The 21,023-nt window shown below is 32.1% G+C and overlaps 1 protein-coding gene across 1 annotated transcript in view; it reads left to right on the forward strand.

Annotated features, from left to right (window-relative positions):
* Positions 1 to 21,023, forward strand: part of LOC106709984 (steroid receptor seven-up, isoforms B/C) — a 59,842-nt gene that overhangs the window by 37,003 nt on the left and 1,816 nt on the right. The gene's annotated exons all lie outside the window — the stretch shown is intronic.

The following is a 21,023-nucleotide window of genomic DNA, read 5'->3' on the forward strand; positions in this document are numbered from 1 at the left end:
CAACTACGGATACTTTTGAGACTGTTTTACTTATATAATCAAATCCAAAAAGGTGGTATAACATGAAAACATGGCCGAATATAAATTGTCAACATTAGCTTTTTGCGTAACAAAAAAATAGAAAAAAAAGCAAAGTGCGAAATTGTATAAACAGCTCTTAGGGAGATTTATAGTTTAGTATTACTTATGGATGTAGTGTGAAAATGCACTTACATTTGAGAGCTTATTTTTTATGCACCCCGACCTCTAACTACGTGCGTCGTTTCACTTTGGTCGACGCTTTATTTATCGGGACACGGTGTGAGGGGCGGCCGCTAAGAGATTGTATAAAAAACATAAATTGATCCGAGATTTAAGGAAATGTTTGTAGGTTACCGAAATTAATAAATTTGTCACGTATTCTAGGATAAATATTTAAACTAACTAGCGCTTTGTGATTTACTTCTATCCCTTTCGAGGAGAATAAAAATGAAGGACAGGATTTACACTTATCACAGTTCTGGCATACCTCCTGAGCATTAAAATAATAAAGTATTTAAATTATAAATACGTATAAAATAAATGCTTATCTTTCTCTGGAAAATAACTGTAAAATATCGAACAAAAGATTAAAAAAAAGTTGTTCTCAATAAACTTAAGAATGATTTAAGCGCGACCATTTCTAAAATGATTTATAGAAAAATATTTTATTGTTACTTTTATAAATATTAATTTCTCGGATTAAAATGTAACTTTAATATTTATTTAATTGTAAATTTCTTGATATAAATTATTAAATGTTTATTGTATTTACATAAAAATGTCGTTACGATCAATTCAAATCTAACGTTAAATGAATCAATAACCGGAATTTATTATAAAGTTATTTTTCAAAGGCAATTAAAGTAAGATTTTTAATAGGTGTCGTTAACGAATTCAACACCTACCGAAAGCAATCGATTGACCATTATAATTTGACCTCTCGTATAAACTACTTACGAAGATGCTTTAGGTTTTGTTTCAGTGGTATGTTTTGAATCGTATTAGTAAATTTAATGGTTGAAAAACGATAGTTTAAGTCGTATCATAGTTTATTTGATGGGTATTAAATGTACCGATAATATCCAGTTGCTTGTTAAATTAATTACGATGTTATTTACTCTGTTAGTTGTTATTTTAATGATCACGTGAATAATTACGTGTTAACGACAATATGGTGCAGTAGTTCTAATTCAAAAAGGATTAGATTGTTAAACAGTAACTCTTATAGTTTTAGTATTTAAAATCTTATTCTATTTTATAGCACGATATAAAAAATATACTAAAATATCTTTTATTTCACGGTTCCCTAAAAAAAATGGAGATAAATGTGATGCCTATATCGGTAGTTGTTTATACATCCCAAGGGTTGGATCTAATAAATCAGCATGTTGGGTGTCAGTAGCACCAGTCCTGTGGTCAAATGTTTGGGCAAACATTGGCACAATTTCTCCATTATACTTAAACAAATATTGTGAAAAGCTTGGGCCGACTTTTAAATTATTATAAATCCTCAAATAGATCAGACCCTACGATTTTTCTTTTAAACAATGAAGTAGTTAAAATTACGATTTTTAAATTATATACTTTTGACGAGCTAATTATTACATTGACTTTTTAACCTGCCGTTTGTCATGTTGTACCAAATTGTTTGATCTCCATTACAATTGTCCGCATCGAAGAAAAATTACAAACGAAATTCCCGAACACAAGAAAAGATTAATAACAGAAAACACCACAAACATTGGGGGCAGCAACCGCACCCATCCTAAAAACTATTTCACCCCCAAACAGAGGAAACTATTTTCGTCGAACAAAAAAATGTTTCCGCCATAAGATTTATCGAGTGCCTCGCTCACGGGCCCTCTTTTCGAATAAAATGCGTGAAATGAAGTGTTGCGCAATCCCCCAATTCGACTTTTTCGCTTTTAATGTACGGAGTGGTTTTTTATTGCTCAATTAATCCAATAGCGTTTAATACTGGCCGGTTTACATTTGACACTTTATATTTCAGTTACGATTTTTTTATTATTTTGTATTAAGAAAGGTTTTGTAGAAAGGCAGTTTATATTTAAAGTTGTGATTTTTTTTTTCAATTTTGTAGAAAGACAAAGGTTATTAACATTATGCCAAGAAAGCTGTAAAGTTTATACGTTAAGTATAACTTTATCTATTTAATTTAATTAAGTGGAACATAATCTAACGTCTTCATGACAATATAGTCTATTAATTTATTCAAAACTTTGAACAATTCAAACATATTTGAATACATTTCAATTGTTTTCAAATTTCGTAAATAGTGATGTTCTTACAAGGACAAATAAAACCGAAACTTTTTTAACGTAGAAAGCCAAAAAACAGTACCACTTCTGTTAATAAATGTCTTTAATACCAAATGAATAAAAAAATAACTTTTTAGTTTAGGAACTGAAAATTTTAAAATTATATTTTCAAATGTTACTAAATTAACTGTGACAACTATTAACTACTGTTAAAGCTATTGACTGTCGACAAAGAGTATTAGAGAAACGAATCGTCGTACTGATACGTAAATCAATACTTTAAAGTTCGCTATCGATAATTGTCCCATGCCTATGCTTCGCGGTCACTCAACAATAGTGAGGTCCGCCAATACACATTCGTGTCACGTTCCCTCCGCTTCGTCGCCGCACCTACTGCTGAAATTGATATACATTAACCATTTACAAAGTACAAACAGCCACATACACCTTATCACAAGGCAATAAAGTTTATTTCTCCACAAACCAACTGCACTTATAAACACATACGCCTATCATACGACCAGCAATCACTGACCTCTGGTATAAACGACAAAGTTATTCAATGTATAAAAAAATGTATTCGCGATTCGCGCAACGTAGGTCTTTTTATTTTGGCGAACAAACGTTTCAGCATCTTGACCGAAGAATTTTATTTGGTCGACTCTTGTCGCCTGGTACCAATTGCTTCAGAAATATTATTAGTACGAAAGCGTGTGGGGGATGTCCAATTTCATTTAAGTAAAAAGGCGGATATTCCCTCTTAAGCTTTTTGCTGTCAATAAAAAAGTCAAGAACAATGAGAGATAAAAAAAATATCATGAATTTAAGACGTAACATACTTAAATGTGTATAATAATACATCATATATTCTCAATTAATTTAATTTAAAATAAAATAATAAACTCATTTAATTCATTCAGAAGGCAAACCTTGTATCCTTAATAACAAAATTAATAAAGCAATGAAAACAAAATTAGGGATTAAATTAATTTGATTTCTATTAATTCAAGTAAAATCTGACAGAGTAAAATAACATACTATAGTAAAGTAATGACCACTGGAAGTAGTTGACAACCTAAACAATATAACCAAGAAGTGTAGAGATAATTTCGGCTTTCAAATGTCGCATCACTACAATCAAAAACTTCATACAGTTTTTTTTTATATCATAAGGTGGCAAACGAGCAAACGCCACATGAATACGTCTAAAAAGCGAAGCAATCGCTGCCCATAGTCATCCGCAATTGCAGATGCATTGTCTACCTTTAATCGAGGGTCTTAGTTTTGTCTTTCGATCCTTGTCAATCAAATAATGGGTACGACAGTTACACGATCTTTCTATCAGTGATATAAAAAAGCCTAACAAATCTTTATCAGTACTGTGTACGGAAGATTATCGTGAGATAAATCTGCGAACACGTGGTAGGCGGCGCTGGGGGCGTAGCGTAGTGATATACGACACGGACACGACACGGGGACGATAAGATCGAATTAATTACAATCGTTGTACCTTGATTAATCTGCCAAATTGGTATTACTGTTAATAATCGTGTATGTTGGTAGTATTGATTTTAACAAGCGTTGTTAATACGACTTCATATTTAATCAAAACACTGTTTGTAAAAATAATTTGTCGTATTCGTACAATTAAAAACGGAATACTTTTCTATAATATGTTATATGATTAAATAAATCCAGTTTAATGTCACAATTATGAAAATGTCTTACAGAAAAATAAAAAATAAAACAATAAAGTTGTTTTAATGATTTGTACTGGGTAAATATTGTTTTTTTTTTTTTTGTAACTGGTGAAGGTTATGTGTACAAAAGTTTGTGTGTGTCCTTGTTGGTTAAGTCAGATGTTAAAAATTTATAATAAACCTTTTTTGTATCAGGTTAAAAAAGAAGGGCTTATGATAAATGAATAGCTATCATTTTTTATAATATTTTTTGACATAATTGCTATTAGCATGTAATTATGTTATATCGCAGGTTTGTATATGTGTGTTTATAATTTTTAAAGTTATTGTTTTAAAATTGGTAGCTAAAAACTATAATGATCACTCTTAATATCGTATAATATCTTCGTTCGTTCTGTCTAATGTGTCAATTAATTGTAGTTTAATTATTTAACATTTCAATTTTTAAAGTAGCAAATATGACAATCCGGTAATAATAACGAAGTACCGGTAATAATAACCGAGGCTCCTGAGCCCTCGAGCCTAGTTACTCTTAAAAGAGGTTTAGGCTAAGCGTCATCTGCGCCCGGCCTCCTCAAGCCCGGTGTCTGTAAATGCCTTTTCAAGGCAAACAGTGACTAATCAGTCACCAAAAAAAGTAAATATGAGTCAATGCTTTTGTTTTTTGTTCTTTTTTATTTACACAACACTTGCTTTTTAACCGTGGATTTGCTCTGCCTAAAAACTGTACAAAATATTTTGTTGTCACAGTTTTTTCCAAAAAAAATTATAGAGATAACAATATGTTTTTTGCATGAGTGTTTCGACAAAGCAAATCCACTAAATTTGCTATCATTATGCATGTTTTGTTTGCACTTGTCATGTCTATAAAATGCATGAACTTTTGTGTATGATTTTGGGTTATCGGTGGAGGTTACTGTTGTCAATCACCATTTTTATCATCGTACTAACCTTTCATTTCTTTTTCTGAGCAAATTTTACATTCAAAAGTAACGGCCACTTAACCCTTTTTCACTAATCACCGAGAGATGGCGCATGGTATCGGCACAACACTGCTTTCAACATGTAAGTATTCTTTATAATTTTTATTTTTATTTTACCTTTCACTTTATCTTTTATTTTTGTAGTTAATGTAATAATATTGTCACAATATACTAAACATTTTGGTACTTTATTTTTTAAAATATAAATCAAGTTAAATTTAATTCGAGTTAATTTTCTGTTGTTAATTAATATTCCTTATTATTTTGACTGTTATTATATTGTAACAATTCTAATAATATTTATTTAGATTTTTTTTTTGTAATTAGTACTAAATCTTTATTTTAGATTTATTCTTACTTTGTTTTGAATTAATAATGTTTTCTTTTAATGCAATTAACTAATTAAAATGTACTAAGATTTCAAATACTTAGAAAATTTAGCTATGTAAATTTGAAAAAAGCAAAAATTCATAACCTTTTACCGCACCGATCGTTGTCGAATACTAAACAAATTTTATGCAACAAACTTTGTCCGAGTGGCTTTCGACCCGCGTAGGGAAAAGGGGCTAATAAGTGAAACAGAGATTTATGTGAGCAGAGATATGCAAATAGAAATTTGCGGTCCCCCGCCGATAAAAAGACGTCCCCCGTAGAGGGTTTGTCAGTCTGTAGGGAGTCGTAGTAATTATTTCGTATCGTGTTCCTCCTATGACATCGACTAGCTTTTCGACGCGGATTAATTGTTACATCTGACAGATTTTTTCTAAAATTTCTGTTTAATTTTTTTTATAACTAACCAGATATTTTAGTAAGAAAAGTATGAAATATAAAATGCTAACGAACCTTTTTTCTTGGCTATTTTTTATTTATTTACCATCTTTTTTTTTAACATAAGCATTGCATGCAGCTGCCTCTGTCTCCTTTTAATATTTAAATTATACATATTAAAAAAAAAACATATAATTTATATATATATCCTTATAATTAGTTTACAAGTTCTAAAGATTCTACACAATCATAAACATTAAAATTTGCATTACCAAATAATTAATTCCGTTTGGTAATATTGTAATATATTACCATATTACCAAACAGAATCTGTTATCACACTCCGCGGTGTCTTGTGGAGGAATAACTAATTATTTTCACGGGGACGATGTCGGGGTTGTTATAATTGAAAATATTACGATGCTTAATTCATTTGTCTGTACGAAAACAAGAATATAAATTTTCGCGAGGAACAGTTGTACAACTTTGTAATATTAAGGTGCATTTTGAAATTAATATTAGGTCTATTTAATTACTTTAAATTGTTAATCTATTGACGTAGGTATCCGTCATATGACCGGTTTCTGAATTCAATTGCAGATTTATCTATCACCGGAATACGGAACCAAGCGGCTCCAAAACATTATTACTGTAGCAAAGAACATTAAAAATATTTGATATTTGAAATTATTAGAACATTCTGTATACATAATAAGTTATTGTGATTTATGATATAGGTAATAAAAAACATTGACGACATCCTGGTAGTAACATTAAAAATGTTGATTCTATTTTTTTGTAAAAATGACATTATTGTAAAAAAAATCAAAGTAAAGCTTACGTTATAAACGATGAATTAAAAACTAAAAATAAAATTTAAATCTGAGACCTCCAGAATCATGAATCTTACTAATATTATAAATGTGAATGTTTAGATGGATGGATGTTTGTTTGAAGGTATCTCCGGAACGGCTCAACGGATCTTGATGACATTTGGCACAGATGTAGATCATAGTCTGAAAGACCACATAGGCTACTTATAACTTTTTTTTTAATTCTACGCGGACAGAGCGACAGCCAGTATGGCAATAATTGCGCTTTACTCGTACTTTCAACATTTTTAAAAATATGTACCAGAATTGCTTTTTATTCTGTATCTATGAATTCATTCATTGTTTTCTAATCCAAGTTTATACTAACTGTAACTTTTCGCGCCCTGAGCGTTGTCATTTTTGCTATCAAAGGCTATATGATATTCTGTATCGGCACCCTATTCGGACCCTCTGCAGCGACAGATTGTTAATACTGACCACGACCTAACGAGCTGTGCCCACATGAATATTCAACGTCCCGCCCCGACAACGAATTAATTAATAACGTTGATACCGGACAACTGATGCGTACTTCAAATATTTGATACATGTCACTTTTTATGAAATAGGATTTGTTATGAAAATTTAAACTATAATAGATACTTAAATATCGGACATCTTCGATACTTGCGTCGAAGATATGGCGTTAAGCGCATTCCGTAAACACACTTTGAATCGTCGACGCGATACCTCTATTCAGTCAATTTAGGCATAGAGACTACATGGCTGACAAGAATAATATTCAAACAGACGCCCAAAAAATATATAAAACCCTGCTGTCCGTGCGGCATTTAAAAAACTTAATAAGTAACCTATGTGTTCTTCCAGACTATGTCCTACATTTATGCCAAATTTCATCAAAATCCGTTGTGCCGTTCTGGAGATACCTTCAAAAAAACATCCATCCATCTAAAACGTTAATACGCATTTAAAACACTGAAGATTTTTCTCTCAACCCTTTGCATAACGCATTCAATTTCATCGCCACTTGTACCTACATTATATTTATTTTTTATTAAATAAAATGAAATTATATAGAAGCGAACAGTATATTAATCTCTACGTTGCACCCATTCATATCATTATTGCTAAATAAAAGTAGCTATTTCCTTGTTACCAAGCGTTGTTACCAAAGAGTGACAATTTGCTATTTGGTGTCGTTTTACTGATGACTGGTTTGTGTGGTTTTTGTTATGGTTATAAGTTACCTTCGCCCTCACGCGTTCAATTGAAAATGAGAGCGTTGACGATTCTTTTTAAGAATTGATTAGTGGTCAGGGGTGACGCGTGTTGCAGGGGTGTGCATTACCGCAAGTGACGTCGCTGATATGATTATCCCAGCCCTTGGCTATAAAAAGTTATGCAGACGAGATTTTGTTTGAGGGATAAATCTGACGATAGACATGCTATTTTTTTATAAAATATTTAAATAATTATTAGTTTTAAACTCTAGATCATTCAATTAGTCAAAACAGACAATGCCATAAAAAAAAGTTTTGTCCTTTTTTTATGTAATTCACAAGAATTTTGCATTGCACTAAAATGTCTTAACGCTTTTAAAATTGGAATCATTCATTCAGTTTAGATGTATGGATGGATGGATAGATAGATGATTGTTTTAAGGTATTTCTGGAACAGCTCAAATAATCTTAATGAAATTTGGCACAGATGTATAACAGTTTGGAAGAACACTAGGCTACTTATTAAGCTTTTTCTAACTCCGCGCGGACGGAGCCGCGAGCGATAGCTAGTTTTACAATAAAACAGTAAATTTTAATTACTCAGATCACGTGATCTTTAGACTCATCATGCGTACTATAGGGCTGCGACATACTCGCAAAAGTCGCGGCTGCGATTGCGGTCAGAGATAGGGTCGTCCCCTCGCGTTAGGGTTGCCACCACGTTTTGTTAAGATTGCTTATCGGATTGCCTAACTTAACCCGTGACGTTTCATCTTTGTACACAATAAAAAATATTTTAAAAATAATAATGTGTGTTATAAGGTCATAGGTACAGTTAAAAATTTATTGTCATGAATTATCTTCCAGTTTAAGGTTTATTTTTTTCGAATAATTGAATTAGGATGTAAGTTAAATTTTCAACCATTATTTATCAATAACTAGCTTTTAACCGCGACTCCGTCCGCGCGGAATAAAAAAAAAAAGAAAAAAGAAAACGGGGTAAAAATTATCCTATGTCCTATTCCTGGTTGTAAGCTACCTGCCCACCAATTTTCAGTCAAATCGATTCAGCCGTTCTTGAGTTATAAATGGTGTAACTAACACAACTTTCTTTTATATAGGTATATATAAGATAGATGAGATGGAAATAAAATTGACAATGTACATCGGCTTCGTCAACTACTTCAATAAATCTCACCATTTCTCTTCGGTCAGAGCAGTCCCTAGGTATATGATGTTTTTATTTCTATGTAATATATTTCAAATATCAGACTTTTGTCAAGAAACGTACCTACTTACTTTAGTAGGATAATAATTTAAATATACACCATAAATGTAGTAAGTATAACCCATTCGATTATAACGAAAAAGCTCATTAAAAAGTTGTGGCAATTGTTAATTTGAGCCGGTCGTGATTTCCCGCAACGCGCGACCAACGCAAAGTTTTTCTTTTGTCCTTGTTCCTGTTTAATTGAGGATCTGAACAGAGACTGAATTAACCAAATGAGGACGGACCCGCACTGTACTAGTCTACCTGTACACTTGGTACACTCACACTCATAAGACATATGTGACAATTTATTATTGTTCGTTTTATTTATAAAAATTTTACTAGACAAATAGCATACTATACTACTAAATAAAGACTAGCTAATTAACATTTAGATTTACCGAAAAAAAATGTTGATATTTAAATAACTACCCCTTTACACATTTGTCATTAAATTAAATGACCTTGTTTATTATTGTACCAATTTTAATTTATCAAATGATTTGCTCAATTAAAAAAATATACTAAAATAGTTGTTTGAAATGTTACAATTAACATAACACTGTATTCAGTCGAGATAATAAAAAACGTTTTTTTATTAACGATAGATTTAATTATCTGGCAAAAAATCAATCACTTGTGTGCACAACAGTACGCTACGACAAACATCGCGATCGGTCGCTCACGAAGCGTTGCCATTAGCGCTCCGTGGGCGTAATTAAAACCTACAGGGCCGGCGAATTAAAAACAATTAAGTGGGGGCCCGAATTGAGTACAATGGAGCTCTCAGCACGACTTGCAGCCACCGAGCGGACAACACAGCCTCGATTGATGCTTCCAGATATACAATGCGTATAAGCTTTCAAACAAAAGAATTAACCGAAGCATTGCTAGATTAATGGTCACATAAACAGTCTCATCGTGTAGATTTATTATATTAAATTTACATTAAGGGTCTTCCTTAACGGCCATTTAGCGATTCTACGTGAGTTGGTAAGTATATTCAGAAACGACGGACTTAAAAGGGTGTAAAAATACGGAAAAACGTTCGTAGACTCTGCAAAGTGTACTTTATATGAATTTATAATACTAGCTAAGACTAGCTACTGCACGTGTCTCCGCCCGCGCAAAATTAAAAAAAGTTTATTATTAACCTATGTATTCTTCCAGAATATGTTCTACATATATGTTAAATTCCAGCGACTAAAGATCTTCACTTCTCTTTAATTTTTATAAAATTTTACGTCAATCTAACTTAACTAGCTGTCGCCCGCTATTCCGTCCGCGCGTAATTAAAAAAATGACATAATAAGTAGCCTATGTGTTCTTTAAGACTATGGTCTACATCTATGCCAAATTTCATAGAGATCCGTTGAGTCGTTCCGGCGACACCTTCAAACAAACATCCATCCATCCAAATATTCGCATTTATAATATTATTAAAATTTTAAGAACTTTTTTTATCAAAATAAGCATATTTCTTACATAAAATGAAATAGAATCAATCATAGCACGTAAATTCTGGATATAAGCGTGTTAATCGGTCCGTCAAATTGGGTTTTCATCGTTTAAGCTCATTCAGAAAGCGCTGAGTCTTACAGAGGGTGCGACGCCATTTTCTTTTTGTCACGGCCTAGAAATTCTCAACCCGCATACTAGCCAATGCAACGACGCTTCGTTACGCCTGACGTTTTTATTAATTCTAAACGATTATTATAAAAAAGCCCTACTTATTGATTTATTGATTTAATTTTTTATTAAGTGTTCTTAAGTTTCATCTCATATTGCCATCATTATAATGTTAAAAAATTACTATAGTTATTGTTAGAAGCAAATAATTAGTTATTGATTGGTTTTTATTTGAACATATCAATTGAGAAAATACGTATTGAAAGTAGGATTTTATCTTCAAAACTCAACTCACGCCATCTTTTTGAAGTTTATTATAGTTATTTTTATTGTTTTAATTTCGTTAGTATAACATTTTAATTTTATACATGAAATTTACTGCTTAATATAAATTGAAAATAAATTTGTATTTATTAATTGTATTTATTTAAAATAAAATAAAGAATGCTCTAGATATATAACAACATAATTAAATCAACATGAATGAATTAAAAAACACGACAAATAATTTCACATAAAATTCATACATTAAATAATTATGGACATCCCTAATGAGGGTGTTGTTACAATGGTGTCATATTACGACACGCGTCAACGAAAAAAAGTATTTCGGTTTCTGATTCCCGCAGGCGAGCCCATTGTGGCGACCCCAGTTTGAACAATCGATTATCTATCATTACATCGCTTTATGAACACCGCATTGATTCTAAGTTACGATTAAACATGTAATCATTTCAATATATGATATTTAATATTTGAAATATACAGGAATAAAACATCTCCCTCCCTGTCTTTATCCGAAAATGTGGGTTCGATCATGTTTTATACGTCCAGCTAGATCTATCATTTCTTATCATCTTTACCACTTATCACACAATAAGATACGTGTCCATTTGTGTTCTTCATTGACAGAACTGTAATAATTGTCATTCATAATATGTGTGTTACGTAAAACAAAGTTTTGATAGAGTAAATTAAAATGCCAGTACAAAAATTATAGTTTAAAAAGTATCTTAACGTATTCAAAATCCCATATCCTTTGCAATATCTGTGTGCACTCGTGTTCAACAGAACATTTTTTTAGTCTGTGACAAAAAACTCATGCGGACATATATCACGACCACATACATGACAATGGGGACTTTTTGCCAGAGGCTGCCGTGGCTTTTTGAACTGGAATTTTTTCACTCCATTCGTCCATGACGTGTAGGCGAGGCTCTATTTCACTCCATTGCCGAGTTAGGGCTGAACAAAATACATTTCACAAATAAAAAATATTTTTGTTGAATAATTACTCATAATTATATATCTATCTGTCTAGTTTTCTTACTTAATTCTACAATTACAGAATATATAAATTAAGTATTTTAGTTTTTGTTACAATAATTCCTTATTTCATTTTAACTGTTTTAACTTTCAGACTTTATCACTGTTTAAGTAACAATAGTTATAAATATTGTCTCTTGAGTGACAACCCTAGGTTGATCATTATTTGCAACTCGGACAACATTCGTCCTCCCGTTAGGTGTATTCCTCTTCATATGCGTCCTATGTATCTATATTTGCCTATGACCGGTTCTGTTGAACCAGGTGTGTATTCAAAATAAAATATTATGTACTAATAAATACATGACATAAAATATTAAGAGCATATCCTTAATTATGTGTCATGTCCACGTCTCACTTACAGTACATTTAGACGTCACTTATATACGTACATCTATATGAAGTAAAATAATAAGTCACCTGAAAAAATCTATATATATATAAAAGAAAGTCGTGTTAGTTACACTATTTATAACTCAAGATCAGTTGAACTGATTTAGCTGAAAATTGATGGGCAGGTAGCTTAGAACCAGGAGATGGACATAGGAACTTTTTTTATCTTGTGTGCATTTTTTTCCGCGCGGACGAAGTCGCGGGTAAAAGCTAGTTACTTATAAAGGAGATATTAATCAAAACATATTTTTCTCTCGATCTAATTCAAGTAGGTAACTGAGCGAAATAATCTTTTAAATAAACCCTTCAAAACATTGTGCTTCAATCGCTTCCATTAACCCTAAAACTGGAAAAAAGCGACGGCATAGACAATAGGTCGCGATGAGCATACTCACCGATATCCGCGCGGAGTGACGTCGAGTGGTATTGTCGATGGCAAGAGCCTCTAGTACGTGATTATATCGCGAAATGTCAAAGTGCAAAGATCGGCCCTTTTGTTGTACGACGCTTAGCGATCTCGTTCACTCCGTCATTCAATGCTCCCCGCTCTGATGTGTTCATTCATCAAAAAACCGCTCCCGGCTTGTGTGACTTGAATAGTGTGGTGATATTAAAATTCACGTAGTGAATGAATACGATGTAACTTAAAATCTTAAAAAATTAATACATTTTCTAAACAATTACGAGGCAGAAATAACCTAGTATTTTTGTTTTTTGTTTTAGAGAGTTCATAGAGACCGGTCTCTTAAATTACTCTAATGGTATAAACAAAAAAAGAGTATTGTACAAATACGATCAAAATTCAATTTATCCACACAAAATCGTGTATGGTGTCGAATGAAACGATTTAACACATCCATTGAATACCCGCAACCCTTCACATGCGTCTGATAAAATTGTAAATTTAAAATCCAATCAGCTCTTTAAACACTTATCCTGAAGCTCATCCCCTCCCCCTATCCCCCGCATCACCCCGCAGCCCCCTATATGTCAATCTTTCTTTTTCCGCTACATTCAGCGGTCAGCAGTCTCTTTTGTTATTTAGATGAATTCAACCCATCAGGCTATAGGAGGTGAATAATTAGCCAAACGATATTTAGAAATGCTTTAAAGCGTTACATGTTTGTGTTAAAATTAAACAAAGAGCAACAAGGTTAGAAATTATTAACAAAACATTCAAGTTATTAAATAAAATTTGATAATCGATTCTTTAGAAACATTCATATAATTATATGTTTGGTAAACTAGAAATATTTGTTTCAATTTTTTATTTTTACCAACGTAAAGATAACACTAAATACAAGCTTCATATCGCAGAAGAAAAACTACACAAGAAAAAAAATTATAGTTAACTTGAAATTATTCTAATTCAACCGTAATATAAAAAATACGTATTGTATTGTATCCCGCATATTGAAATCTCATGATATACAACCACTAAACTCAATCTCCGTACACTAATCAGATATTACTGGCAGGTGATTTACTCCCGTCGTTATAATGTTAATTCTTCCGCATTCCTATCTTCTCCTTCTCTCTTCGAAGCTTAGTTTACGGCGTCATTAACGTTATCACAAGGATGCGCCGGCGGTACGCTCACGTTGAACATAGGGTTGACAAAAGGACGCAAAGGACTTTTGACCGTGTCTTTTCTGCGCGGATAAAAAAAAAACTAGTAATAAATATGGCATATGTTACTCAGTGATAATATAGCTTCACAGTAGTTACTGAAATCGCAAGTACACGCAAATACTATGGGAATAAAAAGTACTGAAGTACATTTTTTATATTTCATTTCTTTGGGCTTACATCTTCAACGTTTAACAATAAAGTATACAACAAGATGAAAAAAAAACAATCCAATTAAGGTAAAATTAAGTAGCATTCGTATTTCACTATGAACTTATAGGCCACCAAATTTAGCCGTAAAAAATGTAAATGGAATGAATATTTAAATTGTGACAACCCTAACGTCCGGTTCAAGTATCGTGGCGATAGTCTGCGAGTGAGACGAGTCGTTAGTGTTTATGCGATTTCGATAGTTCCGCACTTTATCGTCCAGTTGCTGGTCGCTAGTATTTGTATTCGTTTGTATAGGAATGTCGGCCATTTTGAATCGCTGACATTTGTACCGCGTAAATCTAAAAATGTAGCCACGCTAGTCGTGTGAAGTTAATTCGGTAAATTTAACCTATTAATATGAGTGAATACAAAAACATCAATCAGCAACTGTTACGTTCGTTGTTTTTCCTCTGATTCCTAAAAAAGTTACTAATATTCAATATTATTTTTTAATACGGACACCATATTATATAATCCTAAAGTACGCATCGATTTATTGGCCTCTAATTGTTTACACATAAATAAATGATTAAATTAAAGATCAATCCCGAAAAACTGCGAGTTAAAATAATAACAATAATAAAGGTGTGCACAGACAATCCCAGTTGCACAAGCAGATAAGGCGGGCACCTGACAAGGTATTATGCCTGAACTCGGACACTATCTGACACCGTGACACTTGTGTCGCGACACTGTAACCCAGTTGTTGCCGCCTCGCATTGTTCTTTTGTCGAGTGAAATGGTATGTAGACATTATAAGCATGAGTCGCATTTTTAAAGTTGTATATGAAGAGTTTTATGCAAAACAAAAACTCACGATAAACTATTTCATTGTATTAACATCGAACATTAATCAAAGAGTATTTACTTACTTGTGTAATACAAAAGAACATTTTTATAGTGTTCAGTTTCTTCATAAACAAACACGTCTTTGTAGAATTATTTTACAGGTGAAAATAATTTGCTTCGTGTCTGAGTAAATATTTCTCTAGTGCAGTAAAGTAACGGTTTGCGAATCGCCCGGCGCGTTGTTTACGGGACGCGATGTCGCGATAGCGCGTGTATTGTGTGAACGCACCTTAACATTTAACTTCGCGCCTTACACGGAAACATTCCTTATTTGAATTTATTTTTGCAAATCGAATTGAAAGTATTTTCAGCCAGTTTCTATAGTAACATCTAAAGTTAGGTTAGGTTTGTATAATTTTATATTCTTTTCGGGGGAAATGCGATGTTGATCTATTACAATAACATTTTTGACACCGCAACCGTTGCTAAAATTAAAAAAAAATGTTGACACATGCATGGGTCATTGTGCAAAGTCATTGTGATAATGCAACAAAACTTATTTACAAACACCCGCTCGCCCGCCCACTCAAAAGGTGTTTATTTAAAATTTCGCTACACAATAAGATCGCCATCTTTTATTTCGCGCCATTTAATGCTATTTCAAATCATTATAGAACGCATCTCGATCTTTTCAAATGTAAAAATATATGTTGAATATAATTTTCAACTTTATCTTCCTAAAGATAAGGATGTTTTTGCTCAACTATAAATTTTGTCACTTATATTTTTTTCGTTTATAAATTTTGGAATTCCGTAACGAATAAACATGAAGTCCAGAGCCATTCATCCAAAAATGTAACAAAACACACAATCTGCATTCGTTAATAAAAATTTTCAGAGGCCAATTGCTGGCCATTTTTTGAATTAACTGAATATTATCTTACACTTATCTCTTTCTAGCTTTACTATTTTTTACAAATATTATTTTTTATATTCTTTATTACTAATGTTTAAATTTAATAATGTACCGAACCCGTCACCAAGTAAATATTAAACATTACCCTTGACTCTTTTTATGGCGTACCTTTAGTCTATGAACACGTGTTTATGGCGTACAATTTGTGTCTATTGACTCATTGTTAGATTTAGGAATTTATTGCTCTCCAATGTATTTACGTTCAAAAACATTTCAAGTTTAAATAAACAAAAATTACAACGGCCTACAATTCATTGAATACGGTTCATTAACATCATTTTAACTTACTAGCTTTTGCCAGCGACTTCGTCCGCGCGGAATAAACAAAAATAGCCTATATTTTGATGTAGTATCCGAACTCATCAATTCCATTAAATATATATTCTGATGTGCATGTTACAAATTACTTTTTTTTATTTAAGTTATATAGTATTAACTGTCATCCGCCGACTCCGTCCGCGCTGGATTAAAAAAAAAACGTAATAAGTAGCCTATGTGCCATCCATCCAAAGTTTCGCTTTTATAATTTTAGTATTCATACTTCTAGTCTAGTCTTCCTAACTTCAGAAGTTCGCTTCTCAAAATCAACTATGATAACTAAGTATTTGGCACTGTTTGTATTCAGAATTTATCGACAATAGCTCTAAAATGAAGTTCAAAATTAGGTATTAAAAATGGATTTTACTACATAATAGTATTTTATTTAATTAACAACAAAATGACACATTAATTTAAATCATCTTACTCTTCTATTTTCTTTATTTATTCTTATAATATGTTATACTAGCTGTAGCCCGAGATTCCGTCCGCGCGGAATTAAAAAAAAACTCAATAAGAGGCCTATATATTCTTCTAGACTAAGATTTATAATTATGCCAAGTTTAATCGAGATCCGTTTAGCCGTTCTGAAGATACCTTCAAACAAACATCCATCCAAACATTCGCATTTATAATATTAGTAAGATTTAGTAATATGTTTTAGTACATTGGAAACTCAGTTGAAGTATGTTGCGTTCCATATAATTGACACAAATAAACATCTCCGATCACGATTAGGGCTCGGGGTCTTATTCTGAAGATTGGAATCTTGGCGACAAACGGCGGGCTCCTATTGTGGGCTCTAAATTTGTTTCGCTATTTCCGATCTGCTTACGAGATTATTTTACGATTGTAAAGGCGGCATTGTTAAGTAAAACCGGGTCGGGTATACAGGGTGCTACTGTTTGCATCTTTGTTTAGTTTGATTAACACCCTGTGAATAGATAAAACTAATTCGTGGCACACTTTATGGTGTAATAACAGATTACATGATTGTAAAACATTAGAATTAGAGTTATTTAAAATTTAGAGTCTAACTAGTAATGTATGTAGTTATCTTATTAATGGATGGATGGATGTTTGTTAGAAGGTATCTTTAGGACGGTTCAACTGATCTTTACGAAATTTGACACACATGTAAAACATAGTTTGGAAGAACACATCGGCTACTTAATAAGTTTTTTATTAACATCGTGCGGTCAGAGTCGCGGGTAACAGCTAGTAATATATATGTTTAAAAGATTTTAATGAAATAAAAAAAGAAAATAGTTTTAATATATTTATTTCCTTACTGCAAATCTTCTGCGTTTTAATTACATATAAATACTTTACAGTTTAACAAAGACTGTTTCACAAGAAAAAAAAACAATTATAAATCCATTTTTACCTAACCTGATATCACGTAACTATATATTTTAAATCATAATTCCTTACGTAGTCATGTACGCGTCGGCTTTAATAAGATTCGGTCGAACAGAGCGGCATTATGTCAAATCGTTCATTGTTCGTCAAATATTCATTCTTTTCATTCAGTGCAAACATCTGCTTACGGTACACGCCTCTTGCAAGTTTTGTACGACCTTTCTTCGCCTTTTCTTATCTGTGACATCAAATCAATGTTGATCTTTTATCTCCGTATATGTCCTCTAATTTTGATTTTCAATGTATTATTATAGCAAGTAAAAATGTAATAAAATAAATAATAATAGCTTTTAGAATTTTTATATTTTTATTATCTGTCATAGTATTTTCTTCTTAAAAGTTTAAAAACTGTTCAAAATAACTATTAAAAAGTCAGTCACACTCCAACCACCCGCATATATGTACTTTAATAAGTGGCAATTATTGTTTTTTTCTAAATAAACATGGCACCCGATAATGCGGGCCGCGATCACCCTTTACTTTCAATAAATCGTAATCAAATTCGTCATGCGTACTAAAATCTGTAGGGGAATCAATATATTACTGCATTTAATCTCTATCAATATTATTTGGAAGATTTTTTTTATTCCATCATAAAAAATGTTGGCTGACAAAACTGTACTTAATACAATTTTACTAACGACTTTAACGCGAAATAAAAAAACATACAAACGTCACAACCAAAAATAATTAAAAAATTAATCCTCGATTTTTTTCATTTTTATCTATTACTGGCCAGTATTTTTACAGCAATCACACATCGTATCAATGACATTTCTATGTGGTCAGTTACATTCGATGCATTAATTCCTATTCAATGTTGGGGCACAGTGGCGCCGCGACGGCAACGCATTATGAACGTTCATTACTGCTGATGGAACATTGATTTAGCGGGTCAAATCTGTTGACATCACCATCAATACTATTTAAGCTACTAAATATTGTTCTTCATGAGATCTGAATCGTGAAAACATATTCCATATTGCTCAGAATAAATTGGAGTGGAGTAATTCAAAATATTAGCTAATATTTAAAGAATATTTAGGTCAAGAAATCGTCAATACGTTTTACTCGTATAAGTAGTTGTTGCTTACAATGTTGTTCGTTTTATAACAGTTATAACGTACTGTTGACAGTATTTTGTTTCATTAGTAGTTTGATTTTTGATTGTGCAAAAAGTTTAGTTTGTTGCTTGATTTTCTGGTTTATTCCGTTCATTCATTCAGTCGTCGCGTTCATTCATTAATTCGACGTATCATTCAGTTCGATCAGCGCGTGTTTGCGGCACCGTCGGGGTCGTTTTAATTAAACTATATTACATTGTTACGTCGTCGGTCGCTGGGCGCAGGGTTAATTGCTATTGGGCCGTCTTAGAATGATCTTTGGTCTCGAAAAATAATGTTTATACACCTTTCTATTTCTTATCTTTGTTTGCATTGACGTCATTGATTAATAATAGTTATTTAACTAAAGCTATGTTTTTAAATAACATTGCCTTCTCAAGGTGCTGAAGTTTCTTACAATCTTTATAATAATTTAAACTCGATTATATTTTTACATAATAGGTAGCCTATTACAAACTTTAACAAAGTGAACTATACATTTACAATAATGTGATAAAGTATCTTGAAGACAACATAAGTAAAATCATATAATTACTTTCAATTAAAAACATTCAGGTCAAAATAATAAAAGCGTTCCTATTAAGTATTATAATTCCTTTTAAAAAGATCCTATTACGTGTCATAGGCTGCGTTCCCATACACGGTAAGTCATTTAAAGACGCGTTCAGTTCATCAATTAGAAGGTTTTATCAAAAGCAGCTGGCAGTTAAGATGGTCATAGCAATTAGTTGGAAGTGAGCGCAATTACTATTGCGTCATCCGCTACCAGGGGGCGTGGTCGTGTTACAATTGATACAAGACTCGAAGATGACAACATTTGGGTCGCTCTATTCCAGGGCTAGACCACTATTTAACTTGGATTTTTATCTTTTTTAATACTTCTCTTACTAACAAAAAATAATGCACTAGCATTATTTTTTGGCTCAGAAATCGGCGAATTTCTTAACAGTAAATTCTGAAGATTAATTCAAGTTTTATTATTAACTAGTTGTCGACCGCGACTCCGTCCTTGCGGATTTAAAAAAAACTTACTAATCAGCCTATGTGTTCTACATCTATACCAAGTTTCATCAAAATTCATGCAGCTGTTCTGGAGATCTAAACATTCGTGTTTATAATATTAAAAAGATTATGAACCAACATTAAACTGAACACTTTACTTCACCTATAATGTTAATACATGCGCTCAAATTTAAATTTACCTTTAATAAATCTATACTTTTGAAAATAATTTTCCAACCGTACTTTATACTTTGCTGTACAGCAAGTGGTTTAATTTCAATGACGCATCAGTTGTCCGATACATTGTGTAAAGAGGCCACTCGATTGTAGCAATTGTAATTAGTTGTGGACCTTGAAGACTGATTCCTTAATCTAGAACATTCGTTGATTATTTTATGACATTATATGCTAATATTAAGACAATGTAGTAAAAATGTTTTTTAAAATACATTATATGAAATGTTTCTTGGTTATACTGAACGTCTTTATCAATAATTGTTTGCTATCTACTTAGTGAATTTCCACTGTCATTAAACTTGTAGTAAAACATATAAGGCGATTGTTTTTTTTGTGATATGTTTTTGTACAAGTATTTTAAGACATACAGTAATTATGAAAAACAAGGCACTAATCGTGCGACATCTGCTTTGGATCATAATGACCCTTTTGTTTGCTCGAGTCATTTCTTCCTTGCGTATAACAATAAAAAAATATTAATGTTACCTCGGATGTCAGCCAAATGTACAGAGGGGTTTACTAATCGCATTAAGACGGTCTGCGTTCACGGACTATTATGTTGATATGTTTTTATTCCCGCAACGAGGGTAGGAAAGGATTATTACTGGAATCTTTCTTTGGTATTTCCTTTCCTTCATAATTCATAATAATATACCATATTAATTATAAAATTTGGGTAGACAGATAAACTGCATACTTATTTACAAATAGCTTTTGACCGCGACTAAGTCCGCACGGAATTTAAAAAAAATTAGTAACCTATGTGGTCCTACAGACTATGTTCTACATCAATGCAAAATTTCAGTGAGATCAGCGTAGCAGTTCTGGTTACATTCGCATTTATAACATTATTAAGTATGTCTTAACCTAGAACACAACCTAGAATTTTTA

Source organism: Papilio machaon, chromosome 20, assembly GCF_912999745.1.
Source record: "Papilio machaon chromosome 20, ilPapMach1.1, whole genome shotgun sequence".
Lineage (NCBI taxonomy): Eukaryota > Metazoa > Arthropoda > Insecta > Lepidoptera > Papilionidae > Papilio > Papilio machaon.